This window comes from Chrysochloris asiatica, unplaced genomic scaffold (assembly GCF_000296735.1).
Source record: "Chrysochloris asiatica unplaced genomic scaffold, ChrAsi1.0 scaffold00002, whole genome shotgun sequence".
NCBI classification, from domain to species: domain Eukaryota; kingdom Metazoa; phylum Chordata; class Mammalia; order Afrosoricida; family Chrysochloridae; genus Chrysochloris; species Chrysochloris asiatica.
Window position 1 is genome coordinate 29,381,522 of NW_006408520.1, and position 7,871 is coordinate 29,389,392.

Here is a 7,871-nt window from a genome sequence, read left to right on the forward strand (position 1 = left end):
TTATTAAGTAAACAAATAGGTTTTTAGACTTTTAACTTCAAATCATATGTAAAAGAAACCCTGGTGGTACAGTGTTAAAGTGCTTGACTGCTAACTGAAAAGTTGGTGGTTGAAGCTCACCAGCCACTCATCTAGAGAAAGATGAGGCAGTCTACTTCTGTAAAGATTTACAACTTTGGAACCACTACGGGGCAGTTCTACTGCGTTCCTATGAATCAGAATCATCGTGGTAATCACATGTGAACTTCAGGGAGCTAAAGGCTCCAGTGACAGCACTAAATACTTCTTTGTTATAAAGACATGGGTGACTTCTGAGACAAAGTTGAGGGCCTGGCATTTAATCCCATTACTTCATATTTTGTCCAAAATGCAGTTTATACTGAAGCTTAGCAAATTGGGTCCCTTGACCATAAACCTTGCAGAGGGAGAGCAAATAGTGCATGCATGAATCAAAAAGGCTTTAGACAGCAGTTAGCTATTAGTAACATATAAATTTGTGTAAAATCAAAAGAGGGAGGAGTAAATTCAACAGTTATGGGCTATATGCAACTTCACACAAGCCATCTAAATAGCACTACCTCTACCACTACTATTACTAATCATAATAAAGTGCTTCATTGTTGTTGTTATGTGCCGTGGAGTGCTTCATTAGTAGTGGACAAAATGATCAGCCCAGAAAATTATAGTGAGCCTCTTTTGTAATTCACTACCACTGTCCTTAACTTGTAAGCCTGTACCAGTACCAGATTGTTCCAGATCATATGGTATAGCAGCATCACAAGCTTCTCTCTGCCCTCATCTGTATTTTTTGAACAATCGGGTGAGTCATGGTTAGCCACAAGTGTGATTCTATTACCATTGGTGGTTTGTATCCCCAAACTTGCACAACTCTGCCTGAATCATGTTAATTATGTTTTGAGCACTGCTATTTAAAGTTATTTAATTTTCCCCTAGCATTACATAGAGTAGGAACTTGGCCCATTGCTTTCAAAGGAGTTTGAAAATTCACACGCCGGCCCAATTGTTTTCCTACATATTTAGAGAATGTTAAAACACTGCAACTGCTCCACAAACTGTGGAAGCTTTTTCCCAGTCTCTGCGGTCTATTGGCTAAATTTATATTGACGGATACTTCAGAACATGGATTATTGAGTTAATAGACCACAACAACTCACTATTGTGTACATCAGAACCATCACGCCTGCTTCTAAGGCAGATCTGTTCCGTGTGACTGAAAAGAAAGAGATATAACAGGGAGGACTTTTAGAAAGTCACCTCTCAGGCACTGACATTGTGAGTCTTATAAAATCATCTGTCTAGAAAACCTGGAGTACTCCAAGAACACTCATGCCTCATAATGGCCTATAAATGTTTTTGTAAGAGTTCCAAAAAAACGCACAACCAGTACATTTGTTTTCTATTTTGGGCCTTAAAAAAAGGTAAAAATAGCCAAAGGGCTGGGTTGTGTGTGTGTGTGTGTGTGTGTGTGTGTGTGTGTTTTCTCTCTCTCTCTCTTTGACAATTTGTGAAGAAAAAAAAAAGTTCACTCTAGGGCTGAAACTTTGCATGCCAAGTTTTCACTTGGAACTAATTTTTATGGCTGAGTTATAAAGCCCCTGAAAAAAATGGGGATTCAAATGGAAATGCTGACACAGGTTTGCCCACAGTAGCAAAAAAAGGAGATGCTCTAAAGCCTATTTGTACCTTATTTGCTTCATTCTTGCTTTAGAAGAGGAGTCTCATCATATAGCCCTGGGCATTAGACATTGCTTAAAAGTACATGTCTGTTCATAGATTCTGACTATCAGGTGTTTGCGAAGAAGACAGCCCAAACTGTTCTTTGAAATAAATCTAGTAACCCATTGTAAGGGAGGACAGACTTATTTCCTGACTTTCAATAGATTTCATTATCCTAGATCCACAGCTTCCCCTGGACTTAACAACACTAACAAAAAAAGGGGTGGGGGTGCAGGGGGCAGTCTAAGCTTTTTCTTATTAGTTCTTTAAATCTTAATTTTCAACAATTGTCTGCTGGTAAAACTAGAAAAGCTAATGATGAGCTGTTTGTGCAGATTAAATGATAATGTGAATTACTTGTACACAAGGATATATGAGTGTCTGAATTACTTTTAAACTACAACAAGACTGGTGTTTTAAGGTGGGTATCTAATGAAGTTTTGATTTGAAATAGAAAGACTGTAGTTTGAAATGTTTCAGAGAAGCAACATTCTTTTTATTTCTACCTCCTGAGGGATGTTGTTCAAAATATCTCATTTACTGCTATAAAAGATCTGAACTTCAGACCCTTACAACCTGTTCATAGTCTAAAACAGCAAAAAACCAGCCAGTAATGTATTCATTAACGTCAAGAAATCGCATGAAATCTGTGGAAAATACTAACCAGTGTTCCTGTGGATTTCATATTATCATTCAAACTTCCTGGGTTTGGACAGTACAGCCTTTCGTTTTAATGATGTTGCAGAAATAAAGGAATCTGGTGGGTCTCTGGACCTAGGATATATTATGACTTTGGTAGTTATGCTAAAACTACTAAACTGCAGCTTATAAAAGTGTCCTATTTAAAGAAAAAGAAAGAAAAAAACTTGTTTCATTTAATTTTTCCAGAGAGTCTTTATTCCATTAAATAAAAGAAGGGAAAGCGCTTTTCTGAACTTTAGTGTTTTGTAGCTCTGGCTTTATTTCCACCTTAAAATCTTTACCTGGCCATGATCTGTGGTTCCATTACTGGAGGGCAAAAATGGGAGGAATTGTCTGGGCTAAATTGCAATTAGGCAGCCCTGAGTGAGGCTGGCACCAGTTAACTTGGGATATTGGAGTGAAAAGGCCCGTAATCAGCCTTCGGTCATGTAGAACAATGCATAAAATTAAATTGACATTAATGAATAATTGTGTAATGAAAATGGAAGAGGAGAGTTAATTGCATGTTACAGTGAGTGTAATGCCTAGATAACCTTGCATTTAATGCTATTCTTAGCCCTGCTGCCAAGACTGCTACAGAACCTCTCTCAGCAGGAAGTCATTAAAGCTGTGAGTAGATAATGCAGGCTCAGTGAAACCTAAGTGGCAACAATATAACAAGAGTTTCTTTCAGACCTTAGTGTTTTCTGAAAAAAAAAAAGGGGGGGGGGGGCATGTTGAGGTAATTTGTACACATCTGAATGAAAACAGGAAACTCAGAGCAATCTATTTGCAGTTTGTCCAGTCCCGCAGATTTCCCAACTATTGTGGAGACCAAAGTCAGGTCCTATAATCAAAGACAAGCCTAAACCACTGGGGCTTACAAGGCAATAAGCACCCAGCTGTCTACCAGCTACAACTTAGTTTTGTTAATCACTTAGTGTGGCAGAGTCTGTGAAATGTTTGACCTCAGACTTAAAAACTAAGGGAATATGTCCTCAGGACCAGTTCATGGATACCACCTGCTCAAACAGATGATCATTTCAGGAGCCCCAACACTCTCAAATACTCACTCACCCTGAAATTTTTCTTTAAAAGTGTGCATTTTCTTTGACCACGGGAGAAAGATGAGGTTTTCTGCTCCTGTAAAGATTTACAGCCTCAGAAACCCTGTACAGGGTCGCTATGAGTCAGAACCAACTCCACGGCACATAACAACAACTTTCTTTGACCATGGCAAACAGAAAAATCTTTCTGGACCTGCTTCTTTGGAGAAGAAAAGATGTCTTAAAATGTGCAACAAGGAAAAGCTGCAATATTTTCTCCCCAATAAGTTTCTTTTCACTTGGGTTGTCTCTAACTTTCAGACAATTCAAGATTATTTGGGAGTTTTATTTTTCTGCCTAGTCTATGGACTATCCAAAGAGAGTCTGTTCTAACAAAAGGGCACTTTTTCCGCCTGAAGGACATGAGGTGAACAGCAGGTAGCTGTATTGATTGCTGTGGACTTGCCCCTAGCTAGTGGTCCTGGGTGGAGTGTGCATATGGCTAACATGCGGTTAAAAGGACCAGGTGAAAACAGATCCTAGGGAAAGTGCTTGGAGGACTTGTGGGACATTAAAATATCTGTCATTTTGCATTTTTACAAAATAGAGTTTTAAACCTCATTTGGAAAACAAATGAGTTAGTGTTAGCAACATAGTAGTCCCAATTTATTATTTGAAAGGGAAATGTATTTCTTTTTTCAGTATCACATTTCTTTTTTTTTCTTTTTTTTTGAAATCCAGGTGTCAGTGTATATTTCAGCCAAAAGAATTTTTGATTGAGGAATTATTTCATCCTTAGGGCTTCATTTTGTTATTCTTTGATTTGTAGAGAAACTTGTTTTTCTCACATCATTCAGGACGGATCTTGCTTGATGGATGCCCTTAGCTACACTGTCTTCCACTCATATTCCCAAGTCATGCTGTTAAGAGGAAGCATGGAACTGCCTGTGCTCTTTGGACTCAAACAGTGAAAGATGATTCTCCCATCAAAACATTTTCACAAATGGAGAATTCCTGAAAAAAGATAACCCAAAAGTAGAAAAGGACTGGGGAAACTGTCTAAAAAACAAAACAAAAAAACCACACAATAAGCCCAAATCAGGCCAATTGCTTGATCCAGTCTATTTCAACTCATGGTGGCCCTACATCTGTCAGAATAGAGTTGTGCTGTACAGGGTTTTCGATGGTTTGGTGGCCCCACATCTCTCAGAATAGAACTTCAGGCCTTTCTGCCACAGTGCCATTGGATGGCCGGAACCTTTTAGTAGCTGAGCACAAAACATTTGTGCCACCAGGGACTTCCAACTTAACACTACACTCTTTTAACATTTTTGAAATAAAAATACCAAATATAATAAGTTGGCAAAGGGAAAGAGCTAGAAGAGGACAAGCAGCGGAAGAATTATTTATTAGAACAGACTCAAGCCATTGGCAGTTTTTGTTCCCAAAGCTTCATCTGTCAGCGGGTTCTGTCTTTTGCTTGCTTTGTGATTTGGGGAATTCCCTCTAAATCGTCTCCATAAAAAGGTCGGTGTCTCAGACTCATCAGAAGCTCCTCAGGAACCTTATACAGGGTTGCTATGAATTGGAACTGACTCGATGGCACTTGTTTTGTTGTTAAGTGCCATCGCATCAGTTCTGACTCATAGTGGCCCTGTATAGGGTTTCCAAGGAGCAGTTGTTGAATTTGAACCACCAATCTTGTTGTTCAAACCAACCTTGCAGTCCAATGCTTATCCTACAGCACCACACCAGGGCATAACAACAGCAAAATAGCGATAACAATAAATTCCTCATAGGACCATTGTATACATAAACTATGATAATGATCATAAGTAGTTGTGGGATAAATAATTATTTATCATCATCATCATCATCATCATCATCATCACTATTAGTTCTAAGACCTTTGTTCTGCTCAAGCCACTTCTCTCTTGGTCACCTCACAGACTCCCCTGTATCTATGCACCTCCTAAACCTGGCAACACCTGAAGTTCTTGTCCAAGCCATTCTGCACACCTTGGAATCTCTATATATAATTCCAGTTTGAAATTATCTTTCCGCTTTCTAATTTCACTAATTTACATGTTTTATCTAGAATCTTTATTATATTATATTATATTATATTATATTATATTATATTATATTACATTACATTATATACACTGGTAAGTCTTGTTTTATAATAGCTATCTGTGAGGAATATGTTGTAACATTTTTTTTTTAACATGCATTCATTCTAAAATCAGAATGCAAGGGACAAAAATATTCAAGCATGAGGAGAACAAACAAGATGGTGGATCGGTGGAAGTGCAGTCAGGAGCTCCATCGGAAACAAAACACAGAATACCAGCCCAAACAAGATCAGGGGATGGTTCCAGAATTCTGAACCACATATAAAGGAATATTCAGAAAGTTGGAAGGTTTCCAGCCAGTGGAATTTGTAACAGAAGCAAGAAATCCAGTGCTTTCTGATCCAAGATGCTCAGCTTCTTATGCAAGACCAAGTGGGGGTAGGATCAGTGCAGCCACAGACACCTGACACAACCACAGAGATAGAGGTGTGGACATTCTTTTCTTTTTTTTTTTTTTTGTATCTGTTCATTCATCTCTCACTGTCTGCACACCTCCATTCTGGTGACTTGAGGGGGTGCCTAAGCGAGTGGACATGCCACCCCCCCAACTCCCAGAGGGTTCTACAACACACATGCACAGATCACCTCAAATTTTAAAGTGACAGTTTCCACTTAAAACCAACCGACAGTGCAAAATGGGCACAGCCGGCCCTGAACTGTCTATCACTAGGAAAAAAGCCTGAACAGGGGTTGTGGAGTGGAACAGGTAGACTGAAAAGGAAATTAAATTAAATTGAAGGCCAAAAATTAAATCCTGAGTTACATCATAATGACTACCAATGGCATATTGAAATGCTCAGGAATAAGAGTGAAAAGGGAAGCCCATCTCCTGATCACATCTACCTAGAGGCAATCAGAAAGCATAAAAAATATATATACCAAAACACACCCCAATCTAAGTATTAAGGCCACAGCTAACTCCTGAATATGACTAAAAAACAGAAACAGATGACTATATCAGCACATGTCCAGAAACAACATAAAGTGACTGAGACAAATGTAGGTAGACTTACACTCCATACTGGAAGGAGGGCAGGATTTGGAAATACCTGAGAAAGAATTCAAAAAAATGATTATAAAATGTATCAAAACACTTTACAATGGAGTTGAGAAAAATAAGGAAGAAGTCAGGAAAGCACTACAGAAACAATCAAATGGGATAGAAATAGCATTAGAAACATTTCAAAACCTACAGAAAGAGGTTCAAATGATTAATAATAGAATATAAGTAATGGACAATACATTTAAAGGGCAAAGGAGTAGAATTGAAGAAATGGAAGCAAAAACTAGTGAGCTGGAAGATAAATCTCTCAATACTACTAAGATAAAAGAACAAACAGAAAAAAGGATAAAAAAATCTGAAGAAGATCTGAGATTCATGTTGCACAGCATGAAGAGGAATAACTTAAGAATTATCAGCATTCTGGAAGAGGAAGAATCACACAAGTCCACAGAGGATACAGTTGAAGATCATCTAGAAGAAAATTTCCCTAACATCTCGAAAAGCGAAAAGATAAACATTCAAAAAGCTCAACAAACCCAGGAAGGATAGACCCTAAAAGAAAATCACCAAGAAATACAATAATCGAGCTCTCCAAAATCAAAGATAAGGACAGAATCCTAAAAGCAGCCAGGGAAAAGAGAAGTGTAACATACAAAGGAAAGCAAATCAGATTAAGCTTGCATTTCTCAACAGAAACCATGCAGGTAAGAAGGCAATGGGGAGACATATATAAAACCCGAAAGAAAAATCTGCCAACCAAGAATCCTTTATCCAGCAAAGTTATTAATCAAATATGATGGTGTAATGAAAACATTCCAGGATAAACAGGAGCTAAGGGATTTTGCCAAACCCAACCCTGCACTACAAAACAGCCTTAAGGGAGTTCTGTGGACTGAAAACCAACAAGAACAGACAACAACCAGAGATTGACATATGTGGCAGCATCACGTGGAACACAATCAACAAATGTTAGAATAGAGAAGAGAATAAAACTATAAGAACAAATACAGAAGATCTGGGAGGTCAGTATATGATTAAAACAATTACAATGTGAAAGAAAGTAAACACAGAGGAACAGAGATCCAGGTGGTGAGACAGTCAGGTAGATTACAGGATAAAATAGACTGTCTTAAATGGAGGGAAAAGTTCATGAAATATAAGATAGCTACAGGGGTGGGGTTGGGGTTGGGGGCTTAGAGGGAGGTGGAGAGAGGTGATAGAAGAGCACAGGGTAAGGCAGATACATCATGGTTCAGATGTTGGGGAAGG